Here is a 19,867-nt window from a genome sequence, read left to right on the forward strand (position 1 = left end):
GTCTTAGGTCTCAGGAGGTTGAACACTTGAACTGAATACATATTGAGGCGTATGTATCCATGAATTTGAATATTCATTAGTATTCAGAAGCCACCGTGGCAAACTTTTTAAACGTTCAAAGACTTTATAATTCTGGGGGTGCTTGTTTGTTTGTTTGTTTTTTAAATCAATTAGGTCTGACAGTGGGCACTCCATAATGATACTTTATTAGGCAAGGGGTGGGGGGGCGGTCTATAGTGATAGCACTAAGACGTTTTGCAGACAGGTTTAAAATGTACCATCGCACAAGGCTGGTACGTTAATAGAAGTAAAGCATGTTGAAGCCACTTTGCTGAAGCCGTGGAATTTGAGTGTACTCCAAAGCATTCTTAAAATGAAGGCCTGCTTTCTTGCCCATGTATTTAGAGGTTACATTAATTGTCCTGTACCACTCTAGGACAGACTTTCGGTTTGGCGTTTGTGGGAAATGGTTGGTAAGGAAATAGTGATGATAAGACTTTTAAATGCCTCACTGTTCGGCTGTGAATGTGTTTCAGTAAAAATTTTATTGATCTGTATCTAATCTTGACTTTTTAGACAGGCATATGAAGTAACTGGAATGACAGTATGGCTTACACTCCTGTAAGGCCTGTTAGAGTTCTTCTTCTTGTTTTGGCACCTCTGTAGTAAAAATGTACTGTAGAAACCAAAAGTGCAAAAACATCAATGAGTGTTTGACTGAACACTGAGGGGGAAGTTTAGAATTCCAGGAGCAGATCTTAGGAAGTCTAAATTGGATCACTGCCCTAGGACACAGACTTCAATATCTTTCAGTCACCAACATTTTTATTAAGAGCATTTTCAGACACTCAGAGAAACTGAATTTTAAGTGGAAGTGAGCAATCACATATTCACCAAGATTATACAGTTTGTAATTTTCTACACAGTCTGTTGCATCTGTCCTGTTCATACCAGTCCATTTATACTCTGATGGATTTCCAAATCACTGAGGGAATGAAACCAAGGTACTACCCTGGTGGTCTAGTATTTTAAGATTCTCAGCGTCCAGTGTAGGGGTCACAAGGTCAAGTCCTGGTCAGAAAAGAATGATCAGCGGCCTGCGTGGCATGGCCACGAATAACCATGAAAACTCAGGCTCTTTACGATTACTCACCCCGTGAATTAGAACAGCTGGATATGTGCCTTGAAGGGGGAAATTTTTGCCAGATTTGTTTTTTTTTTAGCCAGATTGTGACAGATTTTTAAACACACGATAATACCCTCCTGAGGTGAAAGTGAAGTCGCTAAGTCGTGCCCGACTCTTTGCGACCTCCTGGACTGTAGCCTGCCAGGCTTCTCCGTCCATGTCAGTGGGGTTCTCCAGGCAGGAATACTGGAGTGGGTTGCCATTTCCTTCTCCAGGGGAATCTTCCCGACCCAGGTACAGAAACAGGGTCTCCAGCATTGCTGGCAGACGTTTTACCCTCTGAGCCACCGGGGAAGCCCAATGATCTACTGATGTTGTATGCATTTGAAAGCACGCTAGAAATAGGAAATGAAAAGGGATTAGGAAAGTATTGTTGCAGTGTCATTAACTGTTTTGTTTTCTTTTTCTTTCTTTTTTTCATTTTTTCTCTTCCAGTTTTGCTATCATTTATCAGAGGCTCTAAAAGTTTCACATCAGCTTTAATTTTATATATTTATGATGCTTCCATCATCATCTTTTATGTATTTGGAGTTATGGATTATGTAAACGTTAAAATGAACATCTTAAAGATGTCAGTTCAGTCGTGGCTCAAGAAAAAAAAGTCAGTTTCATTTTAAAAAGTGGACCCCGGGTTTTACGAATCAGGTGTAAATCAGAAAGTATAAAATGATTATGTACAAAGAAGGATTCCAGTGATGAAATGTCTTTTAAGTAGATGTCTATTGAGTGATATCTTTGTAGTATCAAAGATACTTGGGCGTCTGTAATGCTGACAACAGGTTTCACAGAATTGCTGTTCTCTCTCTCTCTAACATCTGCCAGAGATTCCTTGTGGCTAAGTTAATACCGTGGAGGTACAACTGACAGTTATTTTCTGTGGTAAGAATGTAAAAGGCACCAGTTGCTTAGCACGTTATTTGAGACCTGAAGGTTGTCCCGACTGAGCTGGGGTTGAAGGCAGGGAATCTAACGAAAGGGAACACTTGAATGCCAAGCCCCACAGAGTTAAGCCTTTCCTTAGAAGGAAAAGAGAACAGCTTTCTGGAGCTGTGACTAAGCAGCTCAGTTGGGGAAAAGACAAAAGACAAGGGCAATTAAAAGAGTTTGTGTTATTTGGGGAATTTTGTTTCGGTTTATGTGTTTAATGTCAGAATCGCAGTTCCTGCCAGAGTCAGTTATCCTGGCAGTTAACTAGAGTGTCACTCCTGTGATCAGACTGAGTCAGAAGAATTTGATTTAGTACCGCCCTTCCCTCTTGAGGAGAAGAAAAAAATGCTAAGCTCCAGTTAAGATGAATAAGTTAATTTAAAACATTGAGAAAAGAATGGCTTGCATAACATGTGACGTTCTCGTGGAGAGCGTAGAGATTCAGTGAAAACGCACAGGAACTGAGAAAACAATCTGGTTGGTGTCCTTAAGTTTAGTTCAAAAGGATTATCTAAGTACTGGAAGACGATCCCTTATGCATTATTAGAAGAATTCGTTTTCCTGTAGGTCTGACGTTCTTTTCACTTACAGATCTGAACGGAACTCAGAGGTCTGAGGATCGTGCTGCAGTTTGAATTTTGGTCATCACCTGCTAAGAAGAATAAGACTTCAGTGTGAATGTAGTTTTGTGCCTTAAATAAACAATGATTAATTGTCATCGTTTCAAAGTATCATATTTCTTTTATGACGAAGCTGAAGTATTTTGAGTAAAATGTTAACACTTGCTTCTTTCAGTGTAATGGAACTTAGGGGTAAAGACCGCAAATTCTGCTGCAAAACACTGGAAAGGAAGAAGAAGAGAGAAGATTCCTCTCCTGTTTTACCTCCAGTTAACGGATGTTTTGAATAAATTGCCTCATCATCATAAGCCCTCGTATGAACGCGTCTGTTTGCAGAGTCTTTCTGTGTATCCCAATTATCTTGCCTGGAAAATCCCATGGACGGGGGAGCCTGGTAGGCTGCAGTCCGTGGGGTCGCTAAGAGTCGGACACGACTGAGCGGACTTCACTTTCGCTTTTCACTTTCATGCACTGGAGAAGGAAATGGCAGCCCACTCCAGTGCTCTTGCCTGGAGACTCCCAGGGGCCGGGGAGCCTGGCGGGCTGCCGTCTGTGGGGTCGCACAGAGTCGGACACGACTGACGCGACTTAGCAGCAGCAGCAGCAGCAGCAGCAGCAGCAGCAGCAGCAGCAGAGGTGTCTTGAGGTTTTTGATACAATATAAAGAAAGCAGAAACACGCATTTGAAGTTAGTGGAAAGGGCTATTTTCCTTACACACGTTGCCCAAGTGTAATTTTATTCTGTGTGGTAATAACGTATATTCTCTTCCAAACTTGGGGTTGGCCCCGTCATAAGAAGGGCATTTCCAAAGCGAAGCTTTCAGAAGACGGGTTGGAGTCGTAATGTTCAAGTCACGTGATTAGAAATTGCAGAAATTCGACACTAAGTAATAGTCAGTTTTCTTAACACCGAAAGTCTTGATCTGTTTGTTGAGAGCGTTTTTACTTAGCATTTTAGATATATCTCAAGTACGACAACCATGAGGGATAAAGTAACTAGATGAGCCTTTACAGATCAGATAGGTTGTATGTCATTTCGTTCTCAAAAGTCATATGCATTGTAACCAAATAGTGCTGAATTTGATGAGTAATGGAATCACATTGCAGGTGTGGAAATCCAGTTTCCTAAGTACATTCTATAAAGTAAGACTTTGATAAATTTTTCCCTTTAGCTGAGATAAGGGAAAGGAAGGGACAGCCGCTGAAAAATACAGGAAAGTGTTGCACTCAATATATTTTGGCCTAGCTTTGTTTCACTGGCGTGTGTGACTGCAAATTTAGATACTAACCTAGCTTTTTAACAGTGTGATTTGAAAGTATCCTCCGTAGTAGGATGAAATGGCATTCAGGGCTAGTTCAACGGCCTCAATAAAATTCTACTCGTGTGTAGCCAGAGACCATTCATCAGGTAATTTCTGAAACATATTTCTTCTGAGAATTTATAGGGAATACACATTTAGCTGGTTTCTGTAGTATAAAAAACGAGAGGAAACCCTCGGATGGTTTCGCCTCTCTTTGCTAGAGTTTTCTTTCCCAAGATTGTCAGCTGAGTGTGTACATAGTTAAATCCAAGAAAAAAGTTCACCGGTGTGTTTTTTGGTGCTTAATCTGTGGACGTCCTGAACACTCCTGTGCTGAATGTATTTGAGATGGAGGACTAGTTTTAACACTCTGAAGAAACAAACTTGAGAGGCTGACGTCATGAATAATCAAAACTTCCGGGCAATTTAGTCTGTTTACATATCTTTCTTCAGCCCTTCGCCAAAAATATCAGGATCTGCACACATGACATAGGGAAAAACGTCTCTGTAGACTTTCTCAAACAAAAAACGGGCTTGTTCAAAGATTTAATCTACACTTACACTGTGTTTGCTAGTTGTCATGGTCTGATTGTTTTACGCTTGCTTTGGGGTTTTGTTTTTATTTTCCTAAAATTGTGTACCGATGCCCTAACCCCAGAAGATGGTAATATTGTGAAGCAGGCCCTCTGGGATGTCATTATGCCACCACTGAGGAACTCAAAGGCAATGAATCCCTACTCTTACGAAGCTGACCTCAGAGGGTTCGCCATGAGCAGCGGCAGCAAGAACTCAGCAGCTTGCAAATCAGAGGAGCGTCTTCACCAGAACCCTAACCCTACCAGCACACCGATCCAAGACTTCCCATGACTGGAAGTGAAACTTTCTGTTGTTGAGAAGCCAGCTTGTAGTATTTTGACGTAAGGACTCGAATGAAGTGAAACACTGGTGACCACACATTTCTTTTCCTCGCCGTTTAGTAACTGTGAGGCATAGTGTTTCACCTTGAGTTGCTCATGTGCAATTTTCCATGGAAGAATTACCTTGACAACACGTCATGTGGAAATTGTATAGGTAAATTTTTATCGGGCCTAGGAACTTTATTCAGAATTGAATGTCTCACATGAATTGCTGCTTAAAGGCGAGTGATCTCTTCTGTCTCCTCTCCAGTCACTTGAAACATTCTGTAAGATGCCCTGGAGTTGAAAACAAAGTAATATTTTAATGGAACGTTGACAGTTCCCTTTTGTTGGATTTTAGAGCAATGGCATCCCGCTCCAGTGCTCTTGCCTGGAAAGTCCCATGGATGGGGGAGCCTGGTGAGCTGCGGTCCATGGGGTCGCTGAGAGTCAGACACGACTGAGCGACTTCACTTTCACTTTTCACTTTCGTGCATTGGAGAAGGAAATGGCAACCCACTCCGGTGTTCGTGCCTGGAGAATCCCAGGGACGGGGGAGCCTGGTGGGCTGCCGTCTGTGGGGTTGCACAGAGTTGGACACGACTGAAGTGACTTACCAGAGTGTGGGAACATAGTGCTTCGCATCATAACTTGACACTGCTGCTGCTGCTGCTGCTGCTGCTGCTGCTGCTGCGTCGCTTCAGTGGTGTCCGACTCTGTGCGATCCCATAGATGGCAGCCCACCAGGCTCCCCCGTCCCTGGGATTCTCCAGGCACGAACACCGGAGTGGGTTGCCATTTCCTTCTCCAATGGCGGAAGGCGAAAAGTGAAAGTGAAGTCCGCTCAGTCGTGTCCGACTCTTAGCGACCCCACGGACGGCAGCCTACCAGGCTCCCCCGCCCATGGGACTTTCCAGGCAAGAGTACTGGGGTTGGGGTGCCATTACCCTCCTTCAAATCAGACATAGTCACACAGGTTCAGAAGATATGCCGGACCGTGAACTCCAACACTGCAATTTCAGAAAGCAACGTTTTCAGTTTTAAAAATTCTTTTGATGGGAGGATTTACAGTATTGGGGTGGTTTTAGCCTTCCATCATCAAGAGTCAGTCACCAGTACACACGTGTTCCCACGTCCAGAACCTTCCTCCCACCTCACTCCCCAGCCTATCGTTCTTTGTTGTCCCAGAGCACTGGCTTTGGGTGCCCTGCATCGTGCACTGAACTTGCACCGGTCATCTGTTTACCTATGGTAATGTACATGTTTCAATGCCATCCTCTCAAATCATCCCACCATTGCCCTCTCCGCAGAGTCCAAAAAGTCTGTTTTTTCCATCTCTGTCTCTTTTCGCTGCCCTGCGTGTAGGGTCACTGTGACCATCTCTCCAAACCGCATACATATGCATTACTATACAGTATCTGTATTTCTCTTTCTGACCTTCCTTGACTCTGTGCAACAGGCTCCTGTTTCACCCACCTCTCTAGAACTGACTCAAATGCATTCCTTTTCACAGCTGCGTAATAGTCCATTGTGTATATATACCGTGACTTCCTTATCCATTCATCTGCAGTGCATACCTAGGTTGCTTCCATGTCCTAGCTATTGCAGACAGTCCTGGGATGCATACTGGGGTGCACGTGTCTCTTTCAGTTCTGCTTTCCTTGGGGTGTATGCAAGCAGTGGCACTGCTGGGTCATACGGCAGTTCTGTTTCCAGGGTTTTAAGAGCTCATACGGTTTATTGTGCCTCTACCAGTTTGCATTCCTGCTAAAAGTGTGAGACGGTTACCTTTTCACTTCTCCAGCATTTCTTGTTTGAGACATTGAGGTGATGGTCCTGTGACCAGCGTGAGGTGACACCTCACTGTGGCTTCGACTTGAAGGAAATGGCAACCCACTCCAGTATTCTTGCCTGGAGAATCCCACGGACAGAGGAGCCTGAGCAGGCTGCAGTCCACGGGGTGGCAAAGAGTCGGACATGACTGAGTGACTTCACTTCACTTCTCTGATAATGAGTGATATTGGGCATCTTTTGTGTGTTCTCTATATCTTCTCTGGAGAAGCGTCTGTTCTTTTGCCCACTTTTTGATCGGGTTGTTTGTTTTTCTGGTATTGAGTTGCGTGAGCTGCTTGTATATGTGGGAGATTAACTCTTGGGCAGTTGTTTGATTTGCTGCAACGTGCTCCAGTTCTGAAGGCTGTCTTTTCACCTCGGTTTTAGTTTCCTTGCTGTGCAGAAGATGAGAAGTTTAAGTAGGTCCCTTTGGTTTCTTTTTGTACCTTTTCCCCCTACTCTGGGAGGTGAGTCATAGAGGATCTCGCTGTGATTTCTGGCAGAGGGTGTTCTGCCTGTGTTCTCCTCTAAGAGGTTTATAGTTTCTGGTCTTCTGCTTAGGTCTTTAATTCATCTTGTATTTATTTTGGTGTGTGGGGTGAGGACAGAATAAACGTTCCATTCTTTGAATGTGACTGACCTGTTTTCTCAGCACCACTTGCCCAAGAGGCTGTCTTTCCTCCCTTGTGTATATTTGCCTCCTCTGTCAAAGATAAGGTGCACGCGGGTGCGTGGCTTCATCTCTGGACTTCCAGCTTTGTTCCACTGATCTGTATTTCTGTCTTTGGGCCAGTACCTTACTATCTTGATGACTATATCTTTATAGTATAACCTGAAGTCAGGAAGGCTGATTCCTCCATTTCCATTGTTTCTCAAGAGTGCTTTGCTCCTTGGAGGTCTTTTGTATTTCCACACAAATTGTGAAATTATTTGTTCTAGTTCAGTGAAAAACACCGTTGGTGGTTGGATAGGGATGCCACAGTGGAATCTAAGAGTGTCAGTGGTGAATAAAAATACCAACAGATCGCCTTGGGTTGTATACTCATTGTCAGTATATTGACGTTTCTGATCCAAGAACGTAGTATATTTCTTCATCTATTTGTGCCACTTCTCATTTCTTTCAACACGGTTTTTTCCTTTTCTCTACCAGGTCTTTGGTTTCCTTAGGAAAATATATTCCTAAATATTTTAGTCTCTTCATTGGAGAGTGTATGAGATACTACCCTTAAGCTCTCTTTCTCGTTTTTCATGGTTAGTGTACAGGAATGCAAGGGATTCCTGAGTATCAGTTTTGTATCCTGCAACTGTATTCTATTCATTGATTAGCTGAAGTAATTTTCTGCAGGCATCCTTCATGTTCTCTGTGGAGGGTCATGACATCTGCTAACAGTAAGAGTTGTTTTTTTTCCTTTGTTTCCCCCCAATCGGTACTCCTTTTTTCTCTGATTGCTGTGGCTAGGAATAACTTAAAAACTAATTCTAGTGTGTTTTCATCACAGAAAAGCTTGCTGATAAAATTACGTAGCACTGAGAAATGTCAGTTCTACCAGATTCCCACAATAAAATCATGGAGAACGTCAGGAGTCAGTGGTAAGGTTTTTCTTTTTCTTTTCTCTCTCTTTCTTTTTTTTTTTTTTTTTTTGGGGGGCGGGGTGGGGGGTGGGTGGGTGGGGGGAGTGGAGTGCAAAATCTGTTTGATTCTTTAGATAAGTGTATCATAGTCAAAGTCGTCTAGAATACTTGCAGTCTCTCCTTCAGTTTCAGAAGATTCTACAGCCCTAAGAGTAATGCAGGGCTTTCCAACTGAAACCCCGAGACTCACCAAGAGCTCAGCAAACTCTTAGCGCACATTGGCATAGAGGTGTTGACGTGCTGCTAAACTTTGTGACCTTTCTAGCCAAATTAAAGAACCGGCAAAAACAGCTTCAAGATGATTGTGCTAAAGAGCCTGCTAAAACAAATGCAGTACACATGGAATGGGATGCATGGCTAGGCGCAGAGGAAGCATGAACTCTATTAATGGAAAATATGTTAAAATTTTCTTAGTGCCTGTGTAGAATGAGAAGTCTCCTCAGAAATTAAAACAAACAGAGCAAACATATACCTTCTTTTAGAAAGTCCAAGTGGCTTCAAAGGAAATATAAAGAAGATGTGCTCGTAGCTGCAGAACAGATAGCTTAGCGGCTGAAGGAGATACATATGTATATGAGGATTACATGAGCGACACGATGATTCCTAGGCTTAGGCATTCAGAACACAAATTAGAACACTGATGCTTGGGATATCCTGACCTCTCCTCCTGGTGGAACTATTGCCCATTTTTATTTTCTGATTAATTTGAACTACTCGCTATTGTTTCATCATGTTTGGAAGAGTAATTATTTTTTGTGTTTTCAAAATTTAAAGTATATTTGGTTGTTGCTATGTATATGTAACTACACTTCTCTTTTACTCATACTCAGTCTTTTTCTAAGGTCTCAGTTTTCGTATCATTATTATTTTCAATTTGCATTTGTTTTTTGTTCTGCCTGGTCTTCATCGCTGCCCGAGGGCTTTCTCTGGCTGTGGCAAGTGGGGCGCAGCCTTCTCATTGTGGTGGCTTTTCTTGCTGCAGAGCACTGGCTCTATTTCCAGCACAGGAGCTCATTAGTTGTGGGACATGGCCTCCTTCGCTGTGACCCATGAGCTTAGTTACTCTTCAGCATGTGGGATCTTCCCAGACCAGGGACCTAACCCACATCCCTTGCACTGAGAAGTGGACTCTAAAATACTGGATCACTAGGGAAATCCTGAACGAGCCCAGTCTTGACAGACTTGAAGTTTGATGCAGTATATATGAAAGACAAGACCTACGTTTTCAGTAGATACTATGGGTTTGGGGGCGTCGCTGGTGGCTCAGTGGTAAAGAATCCACCTGCCCGACGGAGGTGACCCTGGGTGGGGAAGATAGATCCTCTTCATTATCCCATTCCATGTGTACTGCATTTGTTTTAGCAGGCTATTTAGCACAATCATCTTGAAGCTGTGTTTGCCGGTTCTTTAATTTGGCTAGAAAGGTCACAAAGTTTAGCAGCACGTCAACACCTCTATGCCAATGTGCGCTAAGAGTTTGCTGAGCTCTTGGTGAGTCTCGGGGTTTCAGTTGGAAAGCCCTGCATTACTCTGGAGGAGGGTGCGGCAGCCCACTTCATTATTCTGGCCTGGGAAATCCCAGGGACAGAGGAGCCTGGTGGTCTGTGGTCCATGCAGGCGAAAATGAGGAGGACTCGACTTAGTGACAAGTCACCACCACTACCATCAACGTGTTGCTTTGGGGGGAACAAGTTGACATGTTTGTTTAAACAACTTAGGTTGGAAAGTCTGAAAAGTAGTCACTGCTTTTGGTCATTAAAACTACGAGTAACTCGAAGGCACTTCTATATTATCGACCGGAGAAACAAAATCCTTGATGACAGTGTCCATGTACTTTTATAGTGTGTTGGAAGATAATTCAGTCAGTCATTTATATGCATGTATGCAGTTCTCTTTTGAGGCCATGGCTTACAACAGCAACTGACAGCAGTCATGTTCTTGCTTTGGTACTGATCTTGAATTCCATGTTGCTTCATTGTTGAAAGCAGCACTTCAGGAGGAATAATTTGTTTATTTAATCTTTTAACATTTTCTGCCGCAACAGCTTGCCTCTGAAAGGGGAACAGACACTCCATTTGTCCTCTGGTTCTATAGGGACAAGAGAGTAGTAAAAGCTCATTGCTTTTTGCATTTGCTTCAGGGTCAAATACACTTTCTTAGGCAGACCTCCATATTTCAAGCTTTTCAAGGGCCGTTCTTACAAAGATAAATTTTGGTTGCTGGTGCGCTTAGTTTTTCAGTCGTGTCTGATTCTCTGCGACATCATGGACTGTTGCCCGTCAAGCTCTTGCGTCCGTGGGTGTTCTCCAGGCCAGAATACTGGAGTGGGTTGCTCTGCCCTATTCGAGGGATCTCCCCAACCCAGGGATGGAAGTCAGGCTGGCCGCACTGCAGCCAGATTCTTTATCGTCTGAGGCATGAAGGAAGCACAAGAATACTGGAGTGGGTAGCCTATCCCTCTTCCAGAGGATCTTTCCAACCCGGGAAGCAAACTGGGGTATCCTGCATTGCAGTGGATTCTTTATCGGTTGAGCTACCAGGGAAGCCCTGGATTCTGCTAAAAAGTATCAATTGTCATCCCTTACTATGTGGGCTCATTGATCATATGGCATGGTTTCTAGGAGGCCAACTTTCCATGCACAGTTTCGACCTTGACGCAAAACGAAAAACAAAAAGTGAGGGAAATTATAGTATTACTGATAAATCAGTAAAGAATTTTTACTATAAATAGGGAAAGAAAAAAAAAAGTGTCACGGAAAGTGGAAGACCACAGGCTGGGAAAAGGTCTTTCAGACCGTTCTGAGAGGAGATGTAGGGGCAGACGTAGAGGACACAGCCAGTACATACATACACAACGTTCTTTAAAGTGGAAAATACATGTAGTAAAACTTAGAGCTTCGTAAAAGGCACCTGGTAATCACACACACACACACACACACACACACACACACACACACACCAGAGATTGCCAGCAAGTGATTTTAGTGTTTCTCTAGGCAAAAACGTGGAATCGGTAAAATTTTGATTTCCATATTCATCTTAACTGTCTAGGAACCCATAGATCCAAAGCACAGAAATGCTTCATCTGGTTTTTCCCATCCAGAATTTCTCAAGCATGCAGTGCTGGTGGACAACTGCAGTAGATTTTGACTTCTTTCCTTAAGTCGATAAAGAGTGACTTTTCTTTAGTGGTTACAGCACATGTACAATATTGGTTTATCACGTCAAAAGACAGGGATCTTGCATAAAGTTCAAGCGAAGTCATACATAATCCCGAATGTTCCCTCATACTTCAGTGGGTGAAAATATCTTCCATCACTCTGAAAAACCATCCTGAACATTTGATTTCTGAAGAGAAAGTTTTCGATAGTTTTAAATTTTATTGTTTATTATTTATTCATTTAGTCTGTTTGTTTACACCAACTTTAAAGTTTATTCTACCCCTCCGACACCGGATACACAGTCTTGGTGCACTTACCCCCGTGCCGCCACCAAACTTGGTGGACCTGAGAGAGGGGTCTGTAATGATCCTCGGTTCAGCCTTTGGAGAGATATGCACACCCTTTCTCTTTAATTGCTCCACCACGTGTATTACGCTACATTTCTAACAGAAGCATCATGGTGGAATTTGTTTCTCCAAGAAGGGAGACAACGGATACAATTTAAGTGAAGAAATGGTCAGGCAAGAGCGCTTATTAACAGGCAATGGCACCCCACTCCAGTACTCTTGCCTGGAAAATCCCATGGACGGGGGGGAGCCTGGTAGGCTGCAGTCCATGGGGTCGCTACGAGTCGGACGCGACTGAGCGGACTTCACTTTTCACTTTCATGCACTGGAGAAGGAAATGGCAACCCACTCCAGTGTTCTTGCCCGGAGAATCCCAGGGCCAGGGGAGCCTGGTGGGCTGCCGTCTATGGGGTCGCACCGAGTCGGACACGACTGAGGCGACTTAGCAGCCGCCGCAGCAGCAGAAGCCTCTTCAGTAGTATGAGTTAGCTCGAGCGGTTTCTAACTGGGGAAGTGCACGCGGTCTCCACTATATTGACACATCTCGTTCCAAGCTCAGCGCGGTGTTCTCCAAAAATCGATCACTCTTTACTGGAATCCGACACAGCGTCACTCACACTGCTGAGCACCGGGAGTCAGTTGGTTTGGCCTACACGTGCTCGCTAGGGCGGAAGAGACTGTGCGTGGCGGATAGGCCGGTAGCGTCATGCGCGAGGAAAGTGACGTTAACCCCGTGACACCAGCCGGGTCGCCATTTTGCTGCTGCTAAGCGAGGCCGCGTGCCTTTGTCTCCTGAGTTCTCAGTTCGGAGAGTGTAACTTAGTTCCTCGGAAGCCTCAGAGGATTACCTGGCAGCGGCAGCGGCAGCCGCACGGGAAGCTGCGTGGAAACAGTGAGCCTGCGGCTACGGCTATGCCCAAGAATAAAGGTAATGACTGGGTTTCGGGGAACCACCGATTGCTCAGCCGCCCTCACTGGTAGTTCCTGCTTCTTGTGGTTGGCTGATGTCTTTGAGCCGGACTGCACAGTCCACATAGGAGCGAGAAGCCGCTCCTGCCTCCTCCCGCTCGGTTCACATAGCGGTATAATTTCCTCTCCCTTTTTGTCAATTTCACAGGGAGGGTAAACCTCGATTAGTTTCGGATTCATGCCAGTTTAACTGCAGGCGCGTTAGTAAACTGGAAGAAGCCTACTTTCGGGCAGCCCAGGCTTCGCCCCTCCGGCCTTCATCCCTTCCCAGGACTCTCCTTTAGCGGTTGTTTACGAGACACTGATTCTTTCTTTTGGGTCCGTTAACTATTTGTCAGCAGTTTACTTTGCGGACAGTTGACTACTGGTGAAAATACTGCTTCTTTGCAAACACGAAGCTAAAACATTGTCGCACGTCTAGGTTCATGACTGCCGGTTTACTTTCTTCTACCTCTCACTTTCACCGTGGCAAACCTTAAAACCTTCTTTAGAAGGCAGGCAATATCCCAGCGTGTTCAGCCTTCTTTTCTCATAAAATAGATGCTGGCACTATGTATTTCTGCTTATCCTTATTCTGAGGCAGACAGGTCACAAATAATCAGATTTGACAATAACTTTACTTGTAACTTCCAAAACGGCACTGGCTCAAACGGTGAATCGTCTGTCTGTGATGCGGGAGACCAGGGTTCGATCCCTGAGTCAGGAAGATCCCCTGGAGAAGGAAATGGCAATCCCCTCCAGTACTGTTGCCCGGAAAATCCCATGGACAGAGGAGGCTGGTAGGCTACAGTCCATGGGGTCGCAAAGCGTGGGAGACGGACACGGCTGAGCAACTTCACTTTCACTTTCTTTCAAGCTAACTGAAGCAGGGCACTGGGACGGTCATTCATTGAATTCTCCTTTTTACAGCCCTGAGTTCTGCTTGTGTCATGTTAATGTCCTTGTAATGCCTCCTGGAAAACTGTTAAGTGCAAGGAATGAGAATACTGCCTTCAGAATAGCACCACATTTCACACTCTACAACAAACCTCTCTTCCTTATTCATTCCTGGCACTTCCTTTTAGCTCTCAAGGCTTCCTTAACCTTTGCCATATTCCGGGCACACTTCTTTGCCTTTCAGCTCAGTGCTCTCTAGAGTCCCCAGACCGACTGGCACAGCCTTTCTGCTGATTTTTTTTCTAATCTATATAATTCACTTTTAGCTTACAAATGAGTGTACATTTGCATACGTTCCTTGTTTCCTCCTCTGCTTCTAAGAATGAAGTTTCAGATGCCCACGTTAGACTGTGCATTCTAAAGAGAACAGGACTGACCTTATGAATGTTCACCTACTACAGCTTGGTGCTTAATAGATGTTCAGTACACTTTTGTTAATGTTATCTTCCTAGGCTTCCCTCCAGCCTTGGGTATCTCCCATCTTCCTTCTGCGGGACTTTTAAAGCAGCGGCTAACTCTCATGCCAAACTGAAGACAGTCCTACGTATGATTTTTCGGTTTTCATTCCTTTACAAATACATGGACTAGTCTTGGATTTTTTATTTGAAAATAAATAGTGGAAGAGAAGGTATAGAATCCAGGTTTAACTGGAAAGCATGGATAATAAAAATGCTAATGGTGATCTCTGGTCATGGGTTATGTGGTTGATAATATTATTATCTGGTAAGGCATTTAGAAGACAGCCATTGGCAATTTGTAAGGGGCTAACCAGAAAGCAAATTAGGTTAAATTGTAAATCTCTTTTGAGGTCTGTTGATATTTTACTGCTATTTAAATGATAACCTGTTTGTTTCCCTGTGTTTTCATAAAGTGTAAAAGCTTATGTGAGCTTGTTTCATAGTTGAGTTTGTAAACTGTTATACAGATAATTAGATTTCAATTTTTATTCACTTTTCAATCACTTAGGGAAAGGAGGCAGAAATAGACGCAAGGGTAAGAAGAAGAACGAATATGAAAAAGGAGACCTGGTCTTTAAAGAAGATGGGCAAGGTAAGAATAATTTGGTTATTTATACCTTTTCTAGTAATGTGAATTTCAGAGTTTAATCTGTAACATACGTTAGTCATAGTCCTGAGGAGTTGTCTCATAACTCCTTTTTTTTTTTTTTTAATTTGAATGATTTTATTTGTTTATGTGGGTTTTCTTTGGTGGGGGTGGGGGGATGGCGCTATGCTGGGCCTTCCTTACTGTGCACGGGATTTCTTTAGTTGTGGGGAGGGGGGCTACTCTGTAGTTGCAATGCACAGGTTTCTCAACCGGGTGTTCTCTCGACTTGCGGAACAGAGGCTCTGGGGAGACCGGGCTTTAGTAGTTGCAGCATGTGGGCACAGCAGTTGCGGCTTCTAGGCTGTAGAGCACAGGCTCGGTAGCTGTGGCACAAGGGCTCAGTCTTTTTGGAGGCATGTGGGTTCATCCTGGACCAGGGATCAAACCGGGATCTGCTGTATTGGCGGGTGGATTCCCTACCACTGAGCCACACAGAAGCCCCTCGTATCTCCAGCTTTTCCCCAATTCCAGTGCCCTACGTTTTCCAGAATTTCTGTATTAAATAATTCACTTTACACTATTTTTCCTGCAGGCTTAATGTGGCATGTGTAAACAAGGTGTCCTGTTTCGATTCTGAGGAGAAACGTGGTATAAATGACGGTGAATCGTAGTGTTGAGAGCGGGGCAAGCCTGGCTGCCAACATTGAAAATCCCCTACTCTTGTAATATTTTTCAGTAGGCTATGAGAAATCTATGCCAAGACCTCAGCCCCTCAGTACTCCAGTGTCACTAGCGCATGAGTGTGTTTAATAAAGTCACTGAGTAATTGACTATCTCTTATTTGAGTAAGTGCAGACTAAAATAAGAGTAAAATAATTGACTGAAACACTTCCTTTTTTCCCTTTAATGGATAGCTAAGCCCCACAGAGGAGCTGAAATATGAGTACAACTCCCGTATGTTTTTACTCACTCCCTAATCTTTAATGTTTTTTTCCCTGTGCTTTCTTTCGGAACACGCACAGTTTCCTCCTACCGTTTTACACTTTCCTGTAGGCAGGTCTAGTTACATACAGTTACGGTTTTTCGCCCTAATTATATCATCCTCTAAGAGCGAAGCCTTTCTCGTATGTAACTCCATTAGCACGGTTTCAAGATATTTAAGCTTACCGAAGAAGTACTTTTTTCTAGCCCTGTTGCTTGGCGCTTAGGCACGTCTCACTCTTTAGCGATCTCGTGGACTGTAGCCCACCTGGCTGCTGTGTCCATGGGATTCTCCAGGGAAGAGTACTGGAGTGTGTTGCCATTTGCTTCTCCACGGGATCATCCTGGCCCGGAAGTCTAGTGTGTGTCCCCTTTGTCTCTTGCGTCTGCAGGTGGATTCTTCATGGCTGAGCCACCGGGCAGACCTGTGATTTGGAATAGCCAGTAGCCCTATGTGGATGCTGAGATGAGTTGAGGTTAACGTATTGCTCAGTTCAAATGTATACTTTTCTCTGAATTGACAGTTCTGTTCTCTGTTATTGAGCTGGCCATTTGTTTCAGTAATTTCCAGCACTTCATAACAGAGCCATGTAGTTATTCCTGCACAGTGCAAGTCACTACACACACACACACACACACACACACACACACACACGCTCAGGGAGACACCCAAAGATTTTTATTAATTATTTGAAACATGATGTGTGGCTAAAGATAAGCTGGTCGTTGGCCTTCATATTTTTTCCTTACATTAGCAGTCTGTTTTCAGGGCCAGGTTTTAAATGATCGTTTTCTTTTTCTTTGTTCTTTTCTCCTGTGTAGCAGTCCGGAGTACCAAGCTGGACTGATGGCCTGTGATCCAAGGGACTCTCCATAGTTTGAATCCCGTTTACCTTTCAGGATAACGACAGATTAGCCTAGGATCTCTTTGGAGGAGTTGTTGTTTTTCAGCCACTAAGCCATGTCTGTGACCCTGCAGGACCCCATGAACGACACAGTACACCAGGGTTCCCTGTCCTTACGGTAGCCTTGCGTTTGCTCAGACTCGTGTCCCTTGAATCCTGTGATACCGCCCAACCGTCTCATCTTCTGTTGTCCTCTTCTCTTGCCCTCCTGCTTTCCCTGCCTGAGGGTCTCCTTGCAGCTGACCCTTTGCATCAGGTGGCCAAAGTACTGGAGCTTCGGCAGCAGTCCTCGCACTGAATATTCAGGGTAGATCTCCTTTAGGATTGACTGGTTTGATCTCCTTGCTGTCCAGGGGCCTCTCAAGAGTCTTGTCCAGCGCTACAGTTGAAAAACTCCAGCTCTTCAACAGTTCAGCCTTCTTTATGGTCCCGACTTTCGCATCCATATGTAACTACGGGAAGAACCAGAGCTTTGATTATACTGACCTTTGTCGTCATAGCTTTTCTTCCAAGGAGCGGTTCAGTTCAGTTCAGTCGCTCAGTCGAGTCCGACTCTTTGCGACCCCGTGGACTGCAGCACCCCAGGCCTCCCTGTCCATCACCAACTCCGGAGTGTACGCGAACTCCCGTCCGTTAGAGTCGGTGATGCCATCCAACCATCTCATCCTCTGTCGTTCCCTTCTCCTCCTGCCCTCAGTCTTCCCCAGCATCAGGGTCTTTGCAAATGAGTCAGCTCGGCCCATCAGGTGGCCAAAATGTTGGGAGTTTCAGCTTCAACATCAGTCTTTCCAGTGCACACCCAGGACTGATCTGTCTCCTTCAGGATGGACTGCTTGGATCTCCTTGCAGTGCGAGGGACTCTCACAACTCTTCTCCAACACCACAGTGCAAAAGCATCAGTCCTTCAGCACCCAGCTTTCTTTACCGCCCTCTCTCTCACATCCGTACATGACTCCTGGAAAAGCCACAGCCTTGCCTAGACGGACCTTTGTCGGCAAAGTAGTGCCTCTGCTTTTTAATACGCTGTCTAGGTTGGTTGTAACTTTCCATCCAAGGAGCAAGTGTCTTTTTATTTCATGGTTGCAGTCGCCATGTGCAGTGATTTTTGAGCCCCCCGCAATAAAGTCAGCCACTGTTTCCACTGTTCCCCGTGTATTTGCCATGAAGTGATGGGACGGGATGCCGTGATCTTGGTTTTCTGAATGTTTAGCTTGAAGCCAACCTTTTCACTCTCTCCTTTCACTTTCTTAGAGAGGATCTTTCGTCAGTGGTGGTGTCATGAGCATATCTGAGTTTATAGAATTTTCTCCCGGCAGTCTTGATTCCAGCCTGTGCTTCATCCAGCCCAGTGTTTCTCATGATGTGATCTGCACGTAAGTTCAATAAGCAGGGTGACAATGTGCAGCCTAGATGTGCTCCCTTTCCTACTTGGAAGCAGTCTGTTGTTCCGTATCCAGCTCTAACTGTTGCTTCCTGACCTGCATACAGCTTTCTCAAGAGGCAGGTCAGGTGGTCTGGTATTCCCATCTCCTTCAGAATTGTCCACAGTTCAGTGGGATCCCCGCAGTCAAAGGCTCTGGCACAGTCAGCAAAGCAGAAATAGATGTTTTTCTGGAACTCTCTTGCTTTTTGCATGATTCAGCGGATGTTGGCAACTTGATTCGGGTTCCTCTGCCGTTTGTAAAACCTGCTTGAACATCTGGAATTTCACGGTTCATGCATTGCTGAAGCCTGGCTTGGAGAATTTTGAGCATTGCTTTGCTAGCGTGTGAGACGAGTACAATAGTGCGGTCGTTTGAGCGTTGTTTGGCATTGCCTTCCTTTGGAACTGGAGTGAAAACTGACTTTTCCAGGCCCGTGGCCACTGCTGTGTTTTCCAAAGTTGCTGGTATATTGAGGGCAGCACTTTCACAGCATCATCTTTGAGGATTTGAAGTAGCCCAGCTGGAATTCCATCACCTCCGCCAGCTTTGTTCCTAGTGATGCTCCCTAAGGGCCCACTTGACTTCACATTCCAGGATGTCTGGCTCCAGGTGAGTGGTCACTCCATGGTGATTATCTGGGTCGGGCAGATCTTGTTTTGTACAGTTCTTCTGTGTATTTTTGCCACCTCTCCTTACTGTCTTCTGCTTCTGTTAGGTCCATACAGTTTCTGCCTTTTCTGGAGCCCATCTTCGCATGCAGTGTTCCCTTGATATCTTTCCCATTCTATTGTTTTCCTCTCTTTCACGGCACTGATCACCAAGGAAGGCTTTCTTATCTCTCCTTGCTATTCTTTGGAACTCTGCATACAAATGGGTGTATCTTTCCTTCACTCCTTTGCTTTTCACGTCTCTTCTTTTCACAGCTATCCTGCGAGGCCTCCATGGGACAGCCATTTTGCTTTTTTGCAGTCCTTTTTCTTGGGGGATGGCCTTGCTCCCGTCTCCTGCGCAGTGTCCCTTGCTCCCGTCTCCTGTATAGTTCATCAGGCACTCTGTCTGTCAGATCTAGTCCCTTAAATCTATTTCTCACTTCCACTGTATAATCATCAGGGATTGGATGTGAGTTATGTCATACCTGAAAGTTCAAGGAGCAGGTGCCTTTTAATTTCGTGGCTGCGGTGGATGTCACTTTGATGTTAGTCCTCGGTTAAAAACAACAACAACAACAAATGTAGTACTGTACCGGCTTTATACTAACTACCTGTTTCTTTCTCTTTATTCTGATGCCCGCTTTTGTCATTTCAGTCCAGAAGACATGGTCCCGTACTGGCTAATGCGTACGTCAGTGTTTTCAAGTGACAGTAGAATCAGGTGGCCTCTTGACTATGCTTAGATATAATTGTCTTTAAACATTTGACGCTTTACCTTGAAATACCATTTTAAGAACTTTAGAAAAAGCATCAACGTGTTCCCAAGCAAAAGTTTGTTAATGATCAGCCGACTGATCAGTTGATTATCAGTAGAGTTAATGAGGGAAAGGAGAGCCGAGATTTTGCGAATACTCAGCGTGAGAGGTTGCTAAGTCAGCGTTTAGGGTGCAGTCTGAAGTGAGCCGCTTTGATGTCCAAAGGTAGAGCATGCAGTCATGAAGACCAAGACTGAACTGATTTTCTCAAATCAGTAGATAAACATTCCCAGCAGC

The sequence above is a fragment of the Budorcas taxicolor genome, chromosome Y, assembly GCF_023091745.1.
Source record: "Budorcas taxicolor isolate Tak-1 chromosome Y, Takin1.1, whole genome shotgun sequence".
Lineage (NCBI taxonomy): Eukaryota > Metazoa > Chordata > Mammalia > Artiodactyla > Bovidae > Budorcas > Budorcas taxicolor.